The sequence below is a fragment of the Notamacropus eugenii genome, chromosome 7 (genome assembly GCF_028372415.1).
Source record: "Notamacropus eugenii isolate mMacEug1 chromosome 7, mMacEug1.pri_v2, whole genome shotgun sequence".
NCBI lineage: Eukaryota > Metazoa > Chordata > Mammalia > Diprotodontia > Macropodidae > Notamacropus > Notamacropus eugenii.
The window spans coordinates 7,679,406-7,701,658 of record NC_092878.1 but is presented as its reverse complement, the minus strand read 5'-3'; the positions used below and the strand labels follow the sequence as shown (position 1 = coordinate 7,701,658).

Here is a 22,253-nt window from a genome sequence, read left to right as displayed (position 1 = left end):
TCTATACCCCATTGGCTGTTTATCTTATTTCTGAGTTCCATGTAAAAATATTTTTTTACTGGTTGTCATAGGTTTAATAGTGATTAGTTCTTAACATGCTGGATACCCCCCAAACAAAAAAGCATAAGCTATTCAATTACACTTAAGTAGTATCAAATTTGTAATTAATCAGAGATTCAAGAATTGTAGTGAACCAATCACTTCGTATTACCATAATGTAACAAACTCAAATATAATATAAAAGTACACCAATTAAATACATGAAGCTTACAATGCTTTTAAAAGGTGGAAATATGAGGATGCTGATATGTGCTGCAAATAATTCACCTTCTCTCAGTAATTCAGGTTGTGTTGCTGTGTCCCATGGAACTTTATGTCTTTCAATTCTTTGTGTGAGTTAAGGTTTGAAGTTGTTATTTGTGAACTGTAGATTCCTGTTTGGCATGAAATTCACTTTCAGAAGGGGATGTTATGTAGCAGTCATCAAAATGTGATGATCAGTTTTCTATATTTTCTACAGATTAAACCTCCTAATTTGGTTAAGCAGCTATGGAAAAGTCACAATTATATCACTTTCAGAGCAGCAGTTCATGAACCAAGATTTTCTGGAAGATAGAGCAAAAGATACAGTTCATAATGTTCTCCAGATTCAGAGACTCTTATGTTGTATCTCTCCTGAGGAGAGATCAGTGAATCATATGGCTTCCCAGCCCTTACTAAAAAACTCAGTAATATACTGGTGCATAGAAAAGAACATTTTCATACAAAAACCCATGCAATAGCAGTAAATGCTTGGGTTCAGAAGGGAACTTCTCTGCTTGCATGGCCACAGATCCTGAGTAATAGTCCTGTTCATTCTGATCTGGGTGAACCATAAAATGTTCTGTATATTCCATATCATAGAAAATCCACAGAGTAACTAGAGTTCCAACAATGGCAACCTTGAAGATATGTGACCTCTGCATTAATACTATCAAAAAGAGGTATCCTCCATAGGATCAGCCATGGATGCCCATACGATCTAAATCAATGAAATCATACTGAGATGCTAGGTACTGAATCCTTCCATCTGGTCTTCAATTTTCTATTTGACTCACTTTATATTTGAAGGCACCTTCAAATTTAAGCCCTTGGTGACAAGATCCCCTGTTGCCTGTTATCACAACTGCATAATCCAGAGATGCCAATGTTTTTAAGCAGAAATGCTTGACTCCTTTAAACCGTTTATTCACCAGTTGCACCTGAGGACCACCAAAGTTGAACAGCACAGTGGGATATTTCTTCCCAGGCTATAGATCTTGAGGTTTGTAAATCATTCCATACAACATAAATCCTGTGATACTTTCAAATGAGAAGTTTTCTGGTGGTGTGCAGTCAGGAAGAGAACCTGCTGAATCTAAAATAGTGGCCCAAAATTGCTGTGTTCTGCATGCTGGGTCACCTTTAGGACCAGAGAGCTTGTAAACGGACACACAGTGAGGATTCTTCTGAATACTATATTTACTTGTAAATAAATTATAATGCTGGCTAATATAGCAGGAATGAGAGTAGCCACGATTTCTCAACCTTGTCACTTCTCCAGGATTATCAAAGCTCACAATATACAAGTGATACTCTAAAAAGGAGTCTTCAGTGCCTTCAAAATACCCCAGCTTCTGTATTTCATCAATTTGGATATTAGATCTATGTAGGACAAGTTCATCACTTGTAATTGCTACTTCTTCCTTGACTGGACCCTTGAAATCACTTGGAGCAGATAGTCCTCCATTGGACCGTTTATACTTGCTTTACTTTAAAATGGATGTGATTTTATACAGATTGTCGGGACCTTTTTTGCATTCTGAGGCAAAAATAAGCTCTTTCATCTTCATGACTTTGGGGGAAAACATAAAAGATATCGTGGATATTTATCCAGATGTCTGTTGTTTCTTCATAAATAATGAGTGGTGTCACAGAATCAGGCACTGACTCTATTAGTTTCTGTCATTCCATTGCATCATCTTATAATGGGATGAATAATGCAGAGGATATTAACCGTATGTATTTGATTTTGAGAATGATCGGGTAGGATGGACCAAACATATTTTCCCTCTGAAGTCCATACAGCCTGGGCAATATACTCAACTCCTTCAAACAGAATTTCAAAGGGTTGTACTAGTTCCCTTTCCACCACATCAGCAATCCTTTCTTCTGCATCAATCGTTATTTCTGACATCTTAAAAGTGACTTTTGGATTTGCTGTGCCTGTTTCAAGATATCTGAATGAATCTGTCCTTCTAGTCTCTAACATGGGGGATGTAACAGGAATAAATTCCACTTCTGATTCATCATTTAGATGATGATCAATAGAATGAGAAGAACTTTTCTTCCTTTCAGAGTTGGTTCATCCTCTGGACACCACCAATAATTAGAATATCTATCAAACTCTTACTGAATGAAAAAGGTAGCAACCCTAGCAGATCTTGGATTCTCTTCCATATTAGCAAGCTTATTGTGCACATAGGTGAGCATTCTATCTTCCCCAGTTAAAATGTTCGCTATCCAGATGTCATTGTTATGGATGAAAGCAATCCAGTCTGGATCAGCAGGGCACAATTTTGCATCCATCTTCATGTTGGGGCAACTGGTCTACACTAAATTGCATCTTAAGGGTTGTTGAGTAAATTCATGTGGGCCTCCATCTTTTATATGATAAATTGTGCTACCATCTTGGAACAAAAGTGTTTCACTTTCCTGGTGATAATCATAAGAAACAATTCCAGTTGTCTCAATGTGTTTTCTTTCTCTTAATAACTCTTCTTCTCAAGCATATATTCCATAGTTCAGGGTTGCTGAAGAAGAGCTAAGAGTGGCTTCCAAGACAGCATTAAAACTGCTGCTTTGTTGATGATTTGGGGAATTTCTGAATAAAACAGTGTATTTTCTCTGTTCTCACCAGACATAGCAAGGTAATAGATATTGTCTGAATGAAGTCCATCTGGATCATTTTTCTTTACAAACATAAAGTCATGTGGTGCCTTAGCCACCACATAGCCATGGTATTTCCTGGTATCTGCAAGCAGTTTCTTAAGCTGACTCCAGGAATATCTCTCAAAATAAAATGCCTCAAATTTAGGTTGTTCTTGTGATTCAACATTCTCCTCATGGTCTGCAGTTTCAAAGATTTCAATACTCAGCTGTTCAGTTTCCATTGGTGCTGCCATGTGGCATGTTCCTTCCCCTGAGGCCCACCTGGCCAGGTGGACATGAAGCACCCTACAGATAGGGCCATCATTGCCTTTTATGCCACTCCATGCCCTCCTGAGTACCATCTGTGGCAACTGCCCTGTCTCCAAGCGGCTCCTCAGCTACTGGTGGATGGGCAAAAATGGTGAACATGGCTTCTAGGAGCAGCAACTGCCCTGTAAAAAAAATTTTTAACATTTGTTTTTAAAACTTTGAGTTTCACATTCTCTGCCTTCCTCCATCCACGTCCACCCACATTGAGAAAGCAAGCAACTCAATATAGGTTATACATGTACAGTTATGCAAAACACTTCCATAAAAGTCATATTGTGAAAGATAATTATATTTTCCTCCATCCTGTTCAGCCCTCCATTTATTCTATTCTCTCCTTTGACCTGTGCCTCCTCAAAAGTGTTTGCTTCTGATTATCCCCTCTCCCAAACTTCCATCCCTTCTGTCATACCCCCTCTCTTATCCCTTTCCCCCTTACTTTCCTGTAGGGTAAGATGGATTTCCATACCCACTTGAGTGTGTGTGTTATTCCCTCCTGAAAGCAAATCTGATGAGAGTAAGGTTCACTCCTTCCCTCTCAAATTTCCCTTCTTCACCTCCATTGCAAAAGCTCTTTTTTGATTCTTTTATATGAGATGATTTACTACATTCTACTTCTCCCTTTCTGCTTTTCCCTGCATATTCCTCACAACAATTAATTTCATTTTTTAGATATCATTCCTTCATATTCAGCTCACCTTGTCCCTTTTCTCTCTCTCTCTCTCTCTCTCTCTCTCTCTCTCTTTCTCTCTCTCTCTCTCTTTCTCTCTCCCTCCCTCACTATACATCTATCTATCTATCTATCTATCTATCTATCTATCTATCTATCTATCTATCTATCTATCTATCTATCTATCTATGTATAGATATATACCCTCCATCTACCCTAATAATGAGAAAGGTCTCATGAGTTACAAATATCATCTTTCCATGTAGGAATACAAAGAGTTCAACTTTAATAAATCCTTTATGATTTCTCTTTCCTTTTCCCTTTTCATGCTTCTTTTGATTCTTATATTTGTAAGTCAAATTTTCTGTTCAGCTCTGGTCCTTACAGCAAGAATGCTTGAAAGACCTCTACTTCATTGAATGTCTATTTTTTCCCTTGAAGAATTATACACAGTTTTGCTGGGTTAGTGATTCTTGGTTTTAATCACTGCTCCTTTAATCTCTGGAACATTATATTCTAAGAACTCCAATCACTTAACATAAAAGCTGCTATATCTTGGGTTATCCTGATTGTATTTCCACAATACTTGAATTATTTCTAACTGCTTGTAATATTTTCCCCTTGACCTGGGAACTCTGAAATTTGGATACAATATGCCTCAGAGTTTCACTTTTGGGATCTCTTTCAAAGATGATTGATGAATTGTTTCAATTTCTATTTTACCTTCTGGTTTTATACTATCAGGGAAGTTTTCCTTGACAATTTCTTGAAAGATGATGTCTAGGCCATTTCTTTTGATCATGGATTTCAGATAGTCCAATAATTTTTATATCTCTCCTTGATCTATTTTCCAGGTGAGTTATTTTTCCAGTGAGATATTTCACATTATCTTCGATTTTTTCATTATTTTGTTTCTGTTTTATAATTTTTTGATTTCTCATAAAGTCATTAGCTTCCACTTGCTCCATTCTAATTTTTTAATTTAATTATTGTATTAGTTTCCAGTGTTCTACACCCACTTCCATATATCTTAGATCTTTCCTCTCCCTACCCCTTCCCCCTCCCTCCCCTGTCCTTCCCTGAGATGGCATGCAATTTTATATAATTACTACACAAACATTCCTAATAAATACATTTTCACCTTAGTCATGTTGCATAGAAGATTTAAAATGCATGGGAGAAATCATAAAACAAATCATAAAAGAAAAGAAAATGGTCTGCTTCATTCTGTGATCAAATTCCATAATTCTTTCTCTGGATGTAGAAGGCATTTTGCCCCCAGTCCATTGGAAATTTTTTAAGTCCTTGAATTTCAATGAAGTTCTCAATCTACCACAAAAAATCCTTGCACAGTGCAGTTGTTGCTGTGTACACAGTTCTCCTGGTTCTGTTCCTTTCGCTCAACGTCAGATCGCATAATTGTTTCCAGGCCTTTATGAAGTTATCTTGTTCATCATCTCTTATATTAAAAGAGTATTTCATACATTCATATACCACAATTTATTCAACCATTCCCAATTGATGGACATCCCCTTGATTTCCAGTTTTTGGCCACCACAAAGAGAGCTGCTATAAATATTTTTACACATGTGGAACCCTTTTCCATTTTTATGATCTCTTGGAGATACAGTTCTAGAAGTGATATTTCTGGGTCAAAGAGTATACACATTTTTGTAGCCCTTTAGGCATAGTTCCAAATTGCTCTCCAGAATGGTGGGATCAGCTCACAGCTCCACCAACAATGAATTAGTGTTCCAACTCTACCGTATTCTCGCCAACATTTATCATCTTCGTGTTTTGTCATATTAGCTAGTCAGATAGGTGTGATGTGGTGTCTTAGAGTTGTTTAGATTTTCACCTCTCTAATTAGTAGTGATTTAGAGCATTTTTTCATATAACTATAAATAGCTTTAATTTCTTCCTCTGAAAACAGCCTGTTCATATCCTTTGACCATTTATCAATTGGGGAATGACTTGTATTCTTGTACATTTGACTTAGTCTTCTATATATTTTAGAAATGAGGTTTTTATCACAGACACTATTTGCAAAAATTCTTTCACAGTCTTCTTATTCCCTCCTAATCTTGGTTGTATTGAGTTTGTTTGTGCAAAAATTTTCAATTTAATAAAATAAAAAATATCCATTATGGACTTCATGTTTTCTATCTCTTGTTCAGGCAAAATTTCTCCATTCTCCATCAACATGATCAATATTGTATCAGTCTTTATACCTAGATCATTTACCAAATTGTACTTTATTATTGTGTATGGTGTCAGGCATTGGTCTATGCCCAGTTTTTGCCACACTGTTATCCAGATTTTCCAGCAATTTTTGTCGAACAATGAGTTCTTATCACAGAAGTTGGGGTCCTTGGGTTTATCAAACAGTAGATTGCTATATTCATTGACTACTGTGTCTTGAGTACTAACCTATTACACTGGTCTACCCCTATGTTTCTTACTCAGTACCAAATGGTTTTGGTAATTGCTGCTTTATAATAAAGTTTGAAATCTGGTAGGGCTAGGCCACATTCCCTACCATTTCTTGTCATGCGTTCCCTTGATATTCTGGATCTTTTGTTCTTTCACACGAATTTTGATATTAGTTTTTCCTAGCTCTAGAAAATAATTGTCTGATAGGTTGATTGGTATGGCACTGAATAAGTAAATTAATTTAGGTAGAATTATCATTTTTATAATATTGGCTTGGCCTACCCAAGAGCAACTTTCCAGTTACTTAGATCTGACTTTATTTGTGTAAAAAGTGTTTTGCTACTGTGTTTATATAGTCTCTGGGTTTGTTTGGCAGGTAGATTCCAGAATATTTTATAGTCTGTGCCTTAGCTTTAAATGAGAATTCTCTTTCTATCTCTTGCTGTTGGACTTTGTTACTAAAATACAGAAATGCCGAAGATTCGTGTGGGTTTGTTTTGCAACCTGCAACTTTGCCAAAATGGTTTATTATTTCAAGTAGTTTTTTACATGACTCTCTGGAATTCTCTAAGTATATCATCATATCATCTGCAAAGAGTGATAACTTAGTTTCTTCTTTGCGTACTCTAATTCCTTCAATTTCTTTATCTTCTGTTATTGCTACAGATAACATTTCTAGTACCATATTGAATAATAGTGGTGATAACGGGCATCCTTGTTTCATCCCTGATCTTATTGGAAATGCATCTAGCTTATCCCCATTGAATGTAATGCTTGCTGAAGGTTTTAGGTAGTTATTGCTTATTATTTTATGCAAAGTTCCATTTATTCCTATGCTCTCCAGTGTTTACAATAAGAATGGGTGCTATATTCTGTCCAAAGCTTTTTCTGCCTCTATTGAGATAAACATGTTATTTCTTTCAGTTTTGTTATTGATATGATCAATACTCCTAGCAGTTTTCCTAAAATTGATCCAATTCTGCATTCCTGGTATAAATCCTACCTGATCATAATGTATAATCCTCGTGACAAGTCATTGTATTCTTTTTGCTTAAATTTTATTTAAAATTTTTGCATCTATATTCATTAGAGAAATTGGTCTATAATTTTCTTTTTCTGTTTTGGATCTTCCTGGTTTAGGCATCAGAACCATATAAATATCATGAAAAGGTTTTGGGAGGGCTGTTTCTTCCCCAGTTTTCCCAAATACTCTGTGCAGTATTGGAATTAACTGGTCTTTAAATGTTTGTTAGAATTAACTTGTAAATCCATCAGACCCTGGAGATTTTTTCCTAGGGAGTTCCTTGATGGCTTGTTCAATTTCTTTTTCTGAGATGAGGTAATTAAGTATTGAACTTCCTCTTCTGTTAACCTGGGCAATTTATATTTTTTGAAGTAATCATCCATTTCATTTAGATTGTCGCATTTATGTGCATACATTTGGGCAAGATAATTTCTAATTATTGTTTTAATTTCCTGCTCACTGGATGTCAATTTGCCCCTTTCATTTTTGATGTTGGTAACGTGGTTTTCTTCTGTCTTTTTATAAATCAAATTGACCAAATATTTCTCAATTTTATTGTTTTTTTCATAAAACCAACTATTTATTGTTACTTATTAGTTCAATAGTTTTCTTAACTTCAATTTTATTAATCTCTAATTTGGTTTTTAGTATTTCTAATTTGTCATTTACTTGAGGATTCTCAATTTGTTCTTTTTCTAGGTTTTTCAGCTGGGTGCCCAATTCATTGATTTCCTCTTTCTCTATTTTATTCATGTAGGCATTCAAAGATATAAAACTTCCCCTAAGAACTGCTTTTACAGTATCCCATAAGATTTGGTGTGTTGTTTCATTATTGTCATTGTCTTGAATGAAGTTGCTGATTGTTTCTATGATTTGTTGTTTAACCTACTCATTCTTTAGGATAAGATTATTGAGTTTCCAATTAATTTTGGTTTATCTTTTCCATGGCCTTTTATTGTATATAATTTCTATCCCATTATCATATGAGAAGGATGCATTCTCTATCTCTGCCTTTCTGCACTGCATTGTGAGGTTTTCACTCTCTAATCCATGGTCAGTTTTTGTATATGTATCATGTATTACTAAGAAAAGAGAATATTCATTTCTATCTCCATTCAATTTTCTCCAGAGATCTATCATATCTACCTTATCCAGAGTTTTATTCACAACCTTAACATCTTTCTTGCTTATTTTGAGATTAGATTTATCTAGTTCAGAGAGGGAGAAGTTGAGGTCCCCCACTAGTATAGTTTTGCTGTCTATTTCTTCTTGTAATTTCCTTAACTTTTCCTCTAAGAATTTGGATGCTATACCAATTGGAGCATATATGTTTAGTAATGAGATTGCTTCATTATATATGGTGCTTTTTAGCAGGATATAGTTTCCTGCCTTATCTATTTTGGTTAGATTTATTTCTGCTTTTGCTCTGTCTGAGATTAGGGTTGGTAACACCGCTTTTTTACATCAGATGAAGTGCAATAAGTTCTGCTCCCATCTCTTACTTTGCGTGTATCCTCCCATTTCAAATGTATTTCTTGTAAACAACATGTTGTTGGATTATGGCTTTTAATTCATTCTGCTATCCATCTCTTTTATGGGAGAGTACATTCCTTTCACATTCACAGTTATGATTACTATGTGTCTTTTCCTCCATCCTCGTTTCCCCCATTTCTGCTTTTAATTCACACTTCTCCCTTCCCCTTTCCAATAGAGCTTTAATTTTTGACCACCACCTCCTTCAATCTTCCTTTCCTTCTTTCAGACCCCCTCCCTTTTATTCCCCTTTACTGTCACTACTTCTTCCCTCCCTTGTAGCCTCCCCTCCCTTTTCTTTCCCCCTTCGCCTCCTACTGCCTATAGCACTAGTCACATTTCTCTACTAACCTGAGTTTGTTGTTCCCTCCTTGAACCAAATCAAATAAGAGTAAATATCAAACAATACTCATCTCCCTCCCCTCTTTTCCTCTACTCTAATACAATTTTGTGCCTCTTTCTGTGATGTAATTTACCATTTTCTGCCCCCTCTTTTTCACATCTCCTATTACAATCCCTTTGCTCCCTTAAACCACATTTTTATAATCACATCATTTACTTTATACCCACTCCCTTTCTCTATGTATGTCCCTTTTGTATATCATGATAAATACAGTTCTCAAGATTACAAGCATCATCTTCCTTTATAAGGATCTAAACAGTATGCCCATATTGAATAACAAGGGTTGTTTCCCCCCTGTTTACCTTTTCATGCTTCTCTTGAGACTTGTGTTTGAAAATCGAATTTTCTGTTGTGTTCTGCTCTTTTCATCAGGAAGGTCTGGAAATTCCTTATTTAATTGAATGACCATTTCCTTGCCTGAAATATCATGCTCAACATTGCTAGGTAATTGATCCTTGGTTGTAGTCTCAGTTCTTTTGCCTTGCACAATATAATATTCCAATTTCTTTGATTTTTAATGTAGAAGCTGCAAGGTCCTGTGTGATCCTGACTGTAGCTTCCCAATATTTGAATGGTTTCTTTCTGGTTGCCTGTATTATTTTCTCCTTCACTTGACAATTCTGGAATTTGACAATGATATTCCTTGATGTTTTTGGTTTGGGATCACTTTCAGAAAGTGAACAGTGGATTCTTTTGATGACTATTTTACCCTCTGGATCTAGGACTTCTGGGCAGTTTTCCCTGATGATTTCTTGGAAGATATTATCCAGGCTCTTTTTTCCATCATGGCCTTCTGGTAGACCAACAATTCTTAGATTTTCTCTCCTGGATCGATTTTCCAGGTCAGTTGTTTTGCAAATCAGATATTTTACATTGCCTTCTATCTTTTCATTCTTTTGATTCTGCTTGACTGATTCTTGATGTCTCATAGGGTCATTAAGTTCTACTTCCCCATTCTAATTTTTATCAGATTGTTTGCTTCAGGTAACTTTTGCATCTCTTTTTCCATCTGTCCAATTGTTCCTTTTAAGGAGTTATTTTCTCTTTAATTTTTTTACTTCCTTTTCCATTTGTCCAGTTTTCCTTTTTAAAGATCTCTTCTCTTCAGTGAATTCTTTTTTCATATTTTTAAAATCATTGACCAGTTTTCTTCTATTTCTCTAACTTGGCTTTTAAAATCCCTCTTGAGCTCTTCCAATAGTGCTCTCTGTGCTTGCAACCAGTTCATATTCCCTTCTGAAGTTTCAGATGGGATTACATTCTCAATACTGGCCTCTTTGGTATTCGTATTTTGGTCCTTGTCCACGTAGAAAAATTCTACGATCTTTTCTGCTTTGCTTCTTACTCATGATGATCACCGTTTTCCTGGATATTAAAGTAGATCTCTGCTTCTAGGGTACAAGGGATTCTGTCCCATAATTTTTTTGCCTTGAACTTGAGACTTTGTGTGTTGTGGCCTCTGGTTCTTTCAGCCAGATGCTAAAATGATGCAGCTTACCTGGTGCTGAGGTGACTGGTGTGAGAATACAGAGGTCAGTTGAAGTCTTTCTGGGTTTCCCCAGAGTTGTCTTGGAGTTAACTGTGTTAAGTGTGGAGGAGGGATGGTCTGGCTACAGCATGTCTCCTCTGCTGAGTTAGAGCATAGACAAGCTCAGTGGTTGGTGAATCCATCTGCACTAGTGTCTTCCAGATTCCCCTGGGGTGCTGAGGTATGACTGGGGTCCTGGTGTTGGAGGTTGCAGGCTCCACCCCTCAGACTTCAGGATCTCCTCATGGTTTTCTGAGGTGGGTCTGTCTGGGACAGCTCCAGTCTTGCACTGGTCCCCTTCAGCCACAGCAAGAAGAACCCTCCTTAGTGATTTTCCTAGTCTCATGGGCTAAGAATCTGTTTACCTCTTCTGCTGCTCCCACTGTTCCAGGATTTTTCTGGGGAAATATTTTATGGGTCTTTCAAGATCAACAAGGGAAGGGGGAGAGCATGTACCCATCACTCCACTATCTTGGCTTCAGGAAGTTCAAGTAGGTGACTTATAGACATTTAATCTGTACCTGATAGTCTCAGGACCAGGTGCTGCAGATTCCTGGGACTCTGCAGCTCTCACATTCTGGATTCCACTGGACTCCCGTCCTTGGCTGATTTGCCTGAGATTCTGCAGTACAGCCACTCCCTCGGAGCACCCAGGGCTTCCTGCTCACCCTTGCTGTAGTGGGGAGGCACTGAAACAGTCTGTGCACTGTGAACTGTGTGCTCTTCCAGCCCCACTCAACAGATCCTTCCCATTGACCTTCCAATCTGTCCTGGATTGTGAATCTGACACAGTCTTTCTCCTACTAGATTCTCCCCTGCCAGAATCTGTTCCAATTCCCTTTTTAGAGGTATCTAAAGGAGTTTGTCTAGGAGATTACGTGAGTAATTGTTTTCTCGCTGCCATCTTGGCTCCATCCCCAAAATCAAGATCCTTCATTTTAATTTTTAAGAAATCATTTTCTTCAGTGAGTTTTTGGACCTTCTTTTCCATTTGGTCAATTCTGCTTTTTCAGGTATTCTTCTCCTCTTTGGTTTTTTGGATCTCTTTTGTCATTTGGGTTAGTCTTTTTTTTGTGTATTATTTTCTTCAGCATTTTGGGGGGGTTTCCTTTAGCAAGTTCTTGATTTGTTTTTCCTGATTTTCTTGCATCACTCATTTCTCTTCCCAATTTTTCCTCTAATTCTTTTAATTGATTTTCAAAATACTTTTTCACTCCTTCCATGACCTGTGAAGAATTTCTATTTTTCTTGGAGGCGTTTGATGTAGGAGCTTTTACTTTGTTGTCTTCTTCTGGTTGTATGTTTTGATCCTCTTTGGCATCGAAGTAAGATTCTGTAGTGTGACTTTTTTTTACACTGTTTGCTCATCTTCCTAGACAAATATTTGATGTTTTAACTCTTTGTCAAAGTAGGACTCTGCTTCCAGTGGAGTTGGGTGTGAGTTTACTATCCCAGGCTTCAGGGATTTTATATCAGCTGCTTGATCCCTCACTATCTGTGGGCCCAGAGCTTTGGAAGAAGCTGCTGTAACTGCTGCTGCTGTGGCTGCCACTTCCCCCAAGCCAGGGCTAATGCTGGACCTTAGCCAGACCACACACATCTTTCACCCATGTCCCACTGACCTATGTTGTCTTTGGCACTCATGGTTGAGAAGTCTGGAAACTACCACATTTGCTATTGATTCAGTCCCCTGAGGCCTGTCCTGGCCCTGTCTGTGCAGGCATGGCCAACACTGGACTGTGCTCTGCTCCCAACCTGTGCAATATACCCTTCCTCTTGACCTTCCAGGTTGTTTTGGGATGTTTTACCCAGTCGTTTTGTGGGTTCTGTAGCTCTAGTATTTGTTTAGACTCACTTTAAAAAAAATTATTAATTTTATTTATTTTCGGTGTTTTACAATCACTACAGTATAACTTAGATTTTTTTCCACTACCTCCCTCCTATATCCCCCCTCCCTTGCTGAGATGGCATAAAATTTTATATAGGTTCTACACATATATTCCTATTAAATACATTTTCACTATATTCATGCTGTGTAGAAAAATTAAAATGAATGGGATAAATCATATAACAAACAAAAATATAATACAAAAGAAAATTTTCTGCTACATTCTGCAGTTGAATTCCATAGTTCTTTCTCTGGATGTGGAAGGCATTTTGCTTAAAAAACCATTGGAAATTTTTTAAGTCCTTGCATTGCAATGAAGTTCCAAGTCTACCAGAAAAAACTCTCACATACTGTGGTCATTGCAGTGCACAAAGTTCTGCTGGTTCTGCTCCTTTCACTCAGCATCAGATCATATAAGTCTTTCCAGGCATCTCTGAAGTCTTCCTGTTCATCATTTCTTCTAACATAATAGTATTCCATTATATTCATATACCATAATTTATTCAGTCATTCCCCAATTGATGGGCATCCCCTCCATTTCCAGTTTTTGGCCACCACAAAGAGTGCTACTTTAAATATTTTTGTACATGTGGGACCCTTTCCCATTTTTATGATCTCTTGGCGATACAGTCCTAGAAACAACATGTCTGTGTCAAAGGGTATGCACATATTTGTAGCCCTTTGGGCATAGTTCCAAATTGCTGTCCAGAATGGTTGGATCAGCTCACAGCTCCACCAACAATGAATTAGTGTTCCAACTCTACCATATCCTCTCCAGCATTTATCATCTTCCTGTTCTGTCATGTTAGCTACTCTGATAGGTGTGATGTGGTACCTCAAAGCTGTTTAGATTTGCATGTCTAATCAACAGTGATTCAGAGCATTTTTATATGACTATAGATATCTTTAATTTCTTCCTCTGAGAACTGTCTGTTCATATCCTTTGACCATTTATCAATTGGGCAATGACTTGTATTCTTGTACAATTGACTCAGTTCTCTATATATTTTAGAAATTAGGCCTTTGTCACAGACACTAGCTGTAAAAATTCTTTTCCAGTTTTCTGCATCCCTCTGAATCTTGGATTCATTGGGTTTGGCTGTGCAAAATCTTTTCAGTTTCATGTAATCAGAATTACCCCTCCTGCACTTCATAATGCTTTCTTTATCTGCTTTAGTCAGAAATTCTTCCCTTCTCCATAAATCTGATAAATACACTATTCCTTGCTCCACCAATTTGTCCATAGTATCAATCTTGATACCTAGATCATGTACCCATTTGGACTTTATTCTGGTGTACAGTGTCAGGCATTGGTCTTTGCCTAGTTTCTGTCACACTTTTATCCAGTTTTCCCAGCAGTTTTTGTCAAATAGTGAGTTCTTATCCCAGAAGCTGGGGTCCTTGGGTTTATCAGACAGTAGATTGCTATATTCATTGCCTACTGTGTCTTGAGTATCTAGTGTATCCCACTTGTCTACCCTTCTGTTTCTTAGCCAGTACCAAGTGATTTTCATAATTGCTGCTTTATAATGCAATTTGAGATCTGGTAGTGCTAGGCCACCTTCCCTAGCATTTCTTTCTATTAGTTCCTGTGCTATTGTGGATTTTTTGCTCTTCTAGATGAATTTTGATATTATTTTTTCCAGATGCAGAAAATAATTTTCAGATAGTTTGATTTGTATGGCAATAAAATGTAAATTAATTTACATGAAATTGTCATTTTTATTATATAGGCTAGGCCTACCCACGAGTAACTGATGTTTTTCCATTTACTTAGATCTGACTTTATTTGTGAGAAAAGTGTCTTGTAAGTGTGTTCATATAGTCCCTGGATTTGTTTTGGCAGGTACACTCCCAAATATTTTCTAGTGTCTACCCAACCTTTAAATGGGATTTTTCTTTCCATCTCTTGTTTTTGGGCTCTGTAACTAATATACAGAAATGCAACAGAGGCAGAGGCAGCAGTTGTCTCTGGAACTCTATGCTCACACATTATGGGGGAATTGAGTGGTTAACACTACACTTCTCCAAACCCCCACTGGAAGCAGGGAACTACCTTGACAAAGAGCTCACAAGGAAAATAAATGGCTGAGGAAATGAGCAAAAAGTGGGAAAAGAATCAAACTATAGAATCTTACTTTGGTGACAAGGAAGACCAAAATATACAAACAGAAGATGACAACAAAATCAGGGCTCCTACATCCAAATTTTCCAAGAAAAATAGGAATTGGTTTCAGGACTAGGAAGAACTCAAAATTGAAACTGAAAATCAAGTAAAAGAAGTGGAGGAAAAATTAGGAAGAGAAATGGGAGTGATACAAGAAAATCATGAAAATTGAGTCAACTGCTTGCTTAAAGGGGCTCTGAAAATATATTGAAGAAAATAACACCTTAAAAATAGACTATTCCAAATGGCCAAAGAGATCCAAAAAGCCAAAGAGGAGAAGAATGCCTTAAAAAGTAGAATTGATCAGATGGAAAGGAAAGTTGAAAAGTTAACTGAAGAAAATAACTCCATAAAGGCTAGAATGGAGCATATGGAAGCTAATGACTTTATGAAAAATCCAGAAAATTATAAAACAAAACCAAAGGAATAGAAAAAAAGTAGACAACGTGAAATATCTCATTGTAAAACAACTGACTTGGAAAATTCATCCAGGAGAGACCATTTAAAAATTATTCGACTACCTGAAAGCCATGATCCAATAAGGAGCCTAGACATCATCTTTCAAGAAATTATTGAAGGTGGAACCGAGATGGCACAGCAGAAAAATGGATCTGTAGAGAAACTCCCTCACATAGCCCATAAACTACCAGTAAAAAATGACTCCAAATAAATTCTAGAGCAGGAGAAGCCACAAAACAACAGAGTGAAAGAGATTTCCAACCCAAGACAGCCTGAAAGGAAGACTGGAAAGGTCTATCACACTGGACATGGAATAGAGCCCAGCTCAGTGTGGCCTGCAAGGCACAGCAGGACCCGGAACAGACCCCAGGGAGCCACCAGCAGCAGCAATTCCCAGATTGTTCAACCTACAAATGTCACAGCCAGCTTCAAGGGTCATTGAGAATGCTCCTTCATCCAGGAGAAGGGAATGCAGTGTGGACTGCTGCAGCAGCCGCTGCAGAGGCAGCATCCATCTTTGGAGCCCTCAGCCTAAAGCACCTGGTGGAATTGAGGGGCTGACCTAAATCTCAGCCTTAAGCTCAATGCTAGGGTGAAGAAGAGTGATGGTGTGGTGCAGCTGGAGGCAGTTGTGGAGAGGAAATTCTACCCTTAGATTCTGAGCAGAAAAGTTTTTGGTTGCTCCCAGACCAGTGGACAGGCCAAGAAAGGAGTAAACTCCTCTCCTTCCATTGTGGCACCTTAGAGGATTTGAGAACTTACAGAGTACACCCTCCTCTTGACAAAGGACTCAAAAGTCAAGTAACTGGCTGGGAAAATGCCCCAAAAAGGGGAAGAATCAGACTATAGAAGGCTACTTTCTTGGTGAACAAGTATTTTCTTCCACCCTTTGGATTAGGAACAACAATGCATAGCATCAGAAAAAAATCAAGGCTTCTGCATCCAAAACTTCCAAAATAAATATGCCATAGTTTCAGGTCATTGAAGAGCTCAAAAAGGATTTGGAAAATTAAGTAAGAAAAGTGGAGAAAAAATTGGGAAGAGAAATGAGAGAGATGCAAGAAAATCATGAAAAGCGAGTCAACAGCTTTGTAAAGAAGACCCCAAAAAATGCTGAAGAAAATAACACCGTTAAAAATAGGATAACTCAACTGGCAAAAGAGGTCCAAAAAGCCAATGAAGAGAAGAATGTTTTAAAAATCACAATTAGCCAAATGGAAAAGGAGGTTCAAAAGCTCATTGAAGAAAATAATTCTTTAAAAATTAGAATGGAGCAAATGAAAGCTAATGGCTTTGTGAGAAACCAGGAAACCACAAAACAAAACAAAAAGAATGGAAAAATAGAAGATATGTGAAACACATCATTGGAAAAACAACTGACCTTGAAAACTGATTCAGGAGAAACAATTTAAAAATTATGGGACTACCTGAGAACCATGATCAAAAAAGCCTAGACATTGTTTTCCATGAAATTATCAAAAAACCCGCCCTGATATTCTAGACTCAGAGGGCAAAATAAGCATTGAATGAACACACTGGTTACCTCCTGAAAGTGATTTGAAAGGAGAAAGTCCTAAGAATATTGCTACCAAATTCCAGAGTTCCCAGGTCAAGGAGAAAATATTCTAAACAGAAAGAAATAATTTGAGTACTGTGGAATACAATGAGGATACCACAAGATCTAGCATCTTCTACATTAAGGGATCAAAGGGTTTGGGATATAATATTCCACAAAACAAAGGAACTAGGATTGAAACCAAGAATCGCCTACCCAGCAAAACTGAGTATAATACTTCATGGGAAAAATGGCCATTCAATTAAATAGAGGACTTTCAAGCATTCTTAATGAAAAGGCCAGAACTGAATAGAAAATTTGACTTTCCAACACAAGAATCAAGAGAAACATGAAAAGATAAACAAGAAAGAGAAATAATAAGGGACTTTCTAAAGTTGAAGTCTTTACATTTCAACATAGCAAGATAATATTTGTAACTTTAGGGACTTTTCTCAGTATTTGGGTAGTTGGAGAGATCACACACACACAGACACACACACATATTTATATAGACAGAGAGCACAGAGTGAGTTGAATAAGAAGGGATGATATCTAAATAAATAAAATTCAGGGGTGAGAGAGGAATATATAAGGAGGAGAAAGGAAGAAATGAAATGAGGCAAATTATCTCTCATAAAAAAAGCAAGAAAAAGCTTTTTCAATGGAGGAGAAAAGGGAGGAGAGGTGAGAGTGAAAAAGTGAAGCTTACTCTCTTCACATTTGGCTTAAGGAGGGAATAACATGGTCAATCGATTTGGTATAAAAATCTGTCTCACACTACAGGAAAGTAGGGGAGAAGGGTACAAGTGAGGTGGGAGGATTATAGAAGGGAGGGCAAATGGGAGGAGGGAGTAATTGCAAGTAGACACTTTTGGTGAACGACAAGGTCAAAAGAGAGAATAGAATTAAAGGGGGGCAGGATAGGATGGAGGGAAATATAGTTAGTCTTACACAACATGAGTGTTATGGAAGTGTTTTGCAGAACTATACATATATAGCCTATATTGAGTTGCTTGCCTTCTCAGTGGGAATGGGTGGGGAGGGAGGAAGGGAGAGAAGTTAGAACTCAAAATATTAGGAACAAATGTTGAGAATTCTTTTTGCATGCAACTGGGAAGTAAGACATACAGATAATGAATTATAGAAATCTATCTTGCCCTACAAGAAAAGGGAGAAGATGTGGAAAAGGGAAGCAAGGGGTGTGATAGAAGGGAATATTGAGAGAATGGATAATCAGAATGCAAAGCATTATGGTGGGGGGCAGGGTTGAGATGGGGAGAAAATTTGGAACTCAAAATTTTGTGGCAATAATGTTGAAAACTATAAATAAATAAACATTAAAAAAGAAATTATCAAACAAAACTTCCTTTATAATCTAGAACCAAAGCATAAAATAAATATTGAAAGAATTTGCCAATCGCCTCCTGAAAAAGATCCCAAAAGGAAAACTCCTAACAATATTGTAGACAATTTCCAGAGCTCACAGGTCAAGGAGAAAATACTGCAAGCAGCCAGAAAGAAACAATTTGAGTATTGTGGAAATATAATCAGGAGAACATAAGACCTAGCAGCTTCTACATTAAGGGATCTCAGAGCTTGGAATATGATATTCCAGAGGTCAAAGAAGTCAGGATTAAAACCAAGTATCACCTACCCAACAAATCTGAGTATAATACTTCTGGGGGAAAAAATGGACATTCAGTGAAATGGACAATTCAGCGAAGGGTTTCCATGAATTACAGGCTTTTGAAGCATTCTTGAAGAACAGACCAGACTTGAATAGAAAATCTGACTTTCAAATACAAGAATCAAGAGAAACATGAAAGTGTAAACAGGAAAGAGAAATCACAAGGGAATTACTAAAGTTGACCTGTTTACATTCCTATATAGAAAGATAATATTTATAACTCTTGAGACTTTTCTCCATTTTAGGATAGTTGGAGGAATTATATATATGTAGACAGAGGGCACACAGTCAGTTGAATACAAAGGGATGATATCTACAAAAATTAAGGGGTAAGAGAGGAATATATTGTGAGAGAGAAAGGGAGAAATAGAATGGGTTAAATTATCTGTCACATAAAAAAGGCTAGAAAAAGCTTTCTCCATGGAAGGAAAGAGAGGGGAGATGAGAGAGAAAGAGTGAGCCTTACTCTCATCAGATTTGGCTTAAGGAGGAAAAACAGGCACACTCAATTTGATATGAAAATCTATCCTATATTAAAAAGAAGTAGGGGGAAATGGGATAAGTGGGGCATGGTGGATGATAGAAGGGAGCACAAATGGGAGGGGAGGTTAATTAGAAGTAAACATTTTTGCAGAGTGACCAGGTCAAAACAGAATAGAATCAATGTGGGGCAGGATAGGATGGGGGGAAATAGTCATTCCTAACATGATTATTATGGAAGTATTTTGCATGACTACACGTGTATAACCTATATCAAATTGTTTGCCTTCTAAGTGAGGATGGATGGGGAAGGAGAAAAATAGAGAAGCTGGAACTCAAAGTTTTAAAAACGAAGGTTAAAAATATGTTTACATGCAACTGGGAATTAAGACATACAGGTAGTGGAGTACAGAAATATAACTTGCCTTGAAAGAAAATAGATGGGAAAGGGATGAGAAAAGGGAGGGATATAATAGAAGGGAGGGCAGATTGGGGGGAGGAGTAATTGGAATGCACATTGTCTTGGGGTGGGTGGAGGGGAGAGATGGGGAGAAAATTTGCAACTCAGAATCTTGTGGAAGTGAATGTTGAAATCCAAAAACAAATTAATTAAACCAAATAACATGTGCATACCATTTGACCCAGCAATATCTGTTCTAGGGCTATATTCCAAAGAGATCATTAAAATGGGAAAAGGGTCCACATGTATAAAATATTTAAAGTATTTTTTTTTTTTGTAGTGGCCAAGTACTGGAAATCAAGGGAGTGTTTATCAATTGGGGAATGAATGGGTGAAAAAGTTGTGGTATATGAATGATATGGAATACTATTGTACAGTAAAGAATGATCAATGGATGGACTTCAGAAAAAGCCTGGAAAGACTTATATGAACTGATACTGAGTGAAATGAGCAGAATCAGGGGACTGTTATACAAAGTAATAGATAGAGTGAGTGAGGACTATTTCTGATAGACTTAGCCCTTTGCAGCAATGCTAAGATCTAAAACATTTCCAAAGGACTCTTGATGCAAAATGCCATCCACACGCAGAGAAAGAATTGTGGAATTGGAACACAGAATGAAATAAACTATTTTCTCTTGGGTTATGCTTTGTTTTGATTTGTTTTTTTCTCATGGTTTCTCACATTCATTTTAATTCTTCTCTGCAACATGACTAATGTGAAAATGTATTTAATAAGGATGCATGTGTAGAACCCATGTAAGACTGCATACCATCTTGGGGAGTGAGGGAGGAAGGAGGGGAAGAAAATTTAGAACTTATGGAAGTAATTATTGAAAACTGAAAACAAATGGATTAAAACAAAGAATTTGGATACCATACCATTTGACACATATGTGTTTTGCGTTGATATTACTTTGTTGTCTACAGTACCTTTTAACAAAATGTAGTTTCCCTCTGAGTCTCTTTTAATTAGTTTTATTTTTTGATTTTCTTTGTCTGAGATTATGTTTGCAATCTGCTTTTTTTTTCACCTCAGCTGAATGAAGCATAATGGATTCTGCTCCAACCCCTTATTTTGCTTTTGCTTTTACTTCTCTGTTTCAAGCGTTTCTTATAAACAGCATGTTGTAAGATTCTAGTGTTTAGTCCACTCTGTTATCCACATCTGTTTTATGGGTGAATTCATCCCATTCCTATTCACAGTTTTGTTTTGTTTTTACCAATTTTGCATTTCCCTCCATCCTATTTTCTTCTATTTATCCTTTTCTCTCTCTTTATACCCCATCCCTCCTCAAAAGTTCTTTTTCCTTCTGATCACTGCCTCTCTTATTCCAACAATGGGACCATTCTTGCTATACTCTGATACTGACATCATTCTTAAAGTTCATTTCCTGGGTCTTTTTCTTTTCTTACATTTTCTTCCACTCCACTGAAGTACAATTAATGGTCATTTTCTCCACTATGTATGCACTATATTTTTCTTACCTTCACACATTTCCCCATTTCACACACCCATTCTATGCCTTTGTGATAATCAAGGTACAGAAAACATTCTAATGGGTCCTTGTAGCCTAGGCAACAATCAGTGACAACAAATGCCACTTAAAGATGGCATCAAGGGCATTGTCTTCATCAGTGTCCATAGCATGCACCTCACCTTTTCCCACCTACTGCTCTCCTGAACTTCATGGTCTCCAGATACTTATCCTTTTGTAAGATACCATACACCTGAAGCTCACATCTCCTTAGTTCCCCCTATCCTAAGCAATCCTGCCTCCAATTAGACAGAATGGTGTGTACATCAGAAAAGTTCTTCCAAATCTTCTACCATTTCAGGAGGTTGCCCAGATGATTCACCTCCCAATTTCCCACTCTGACTGCAGGACTTTCTCATGCTTCAGAGCCAGGTACCTTTTTTCATCTCCACTTTCCTTGCTTTTAAGCTTTTTAAGTGTTTTCTTCCTCATTAGACTATGAGTCCCTTGAGAGCAAGGACTATCTTATAACTTTATTTGAATCTCAAGTGTTTTTAGCATACTGTCAGTCACATAGTAGGCACTTAAATCTTTATTGACTTTGACTCTGTCTGGAAACAATACTTGGCCCTTCTTAACTGCATTTTCTTTGAATGTCCAGTTTTTATAGCAAAAATTAGCATCCTATTTTTTTTTACAGACAAACTCAAGGCTATTGTGTTTTGTCCATAAACAGCTAGTAATCAACAGACTCAATTTTTGAATCCTGGTCACCTATCCCTAATTCCAGTCATCATGTTTCTGGACAAGAAAAATCTTGTTTCTCTGTATTCAGAAGACATAATACTTCGTTAGCAAAACAAACTGTATCTTACATGTCCTTTTTTTTTCATATTATTTTCTGTTTCTATGCATCACTATGTATTTATGGTCATTTGAGAGCTTCTGCACTCTCATGACCTCATCATCTTTCACTGTTGACTTCAAAAGAAGGTGGAAAAATGATCAGGGAGGGTGGAGTTGCCTAAATGACTCAAGGGCATGAGAGAATCATTTATTACTTTATGCATGACTCCTGGTGAGAGTGTTTAAATGATCATTTGGTTTTTGGTGTCCAACAATTGGTTTTCAGATCTGACTCCATCCATATATGTTCCTATGGGGAATTATGCATGGCTTGTTGATTGCATTCAACAGCAGGGAAGGCAGCAGT

At 37.2% G+C, this 22,253-nt stretch overlaps 1 pseudogene; it reads right to left on the bottom strand.

Moving 5' to 3' along the window:
* Positions 1 to 254: 254 nt before the first annotated feature.
* Positions 255 to 21,102, bottom strand: LOC140513479 (dipeptidyl peptidase 8 pseudogene; annotated as a pseudogene).
* Between the last annotated feature and the right edge of the window lie 1,151 nt (positions 21,103 to 22,253).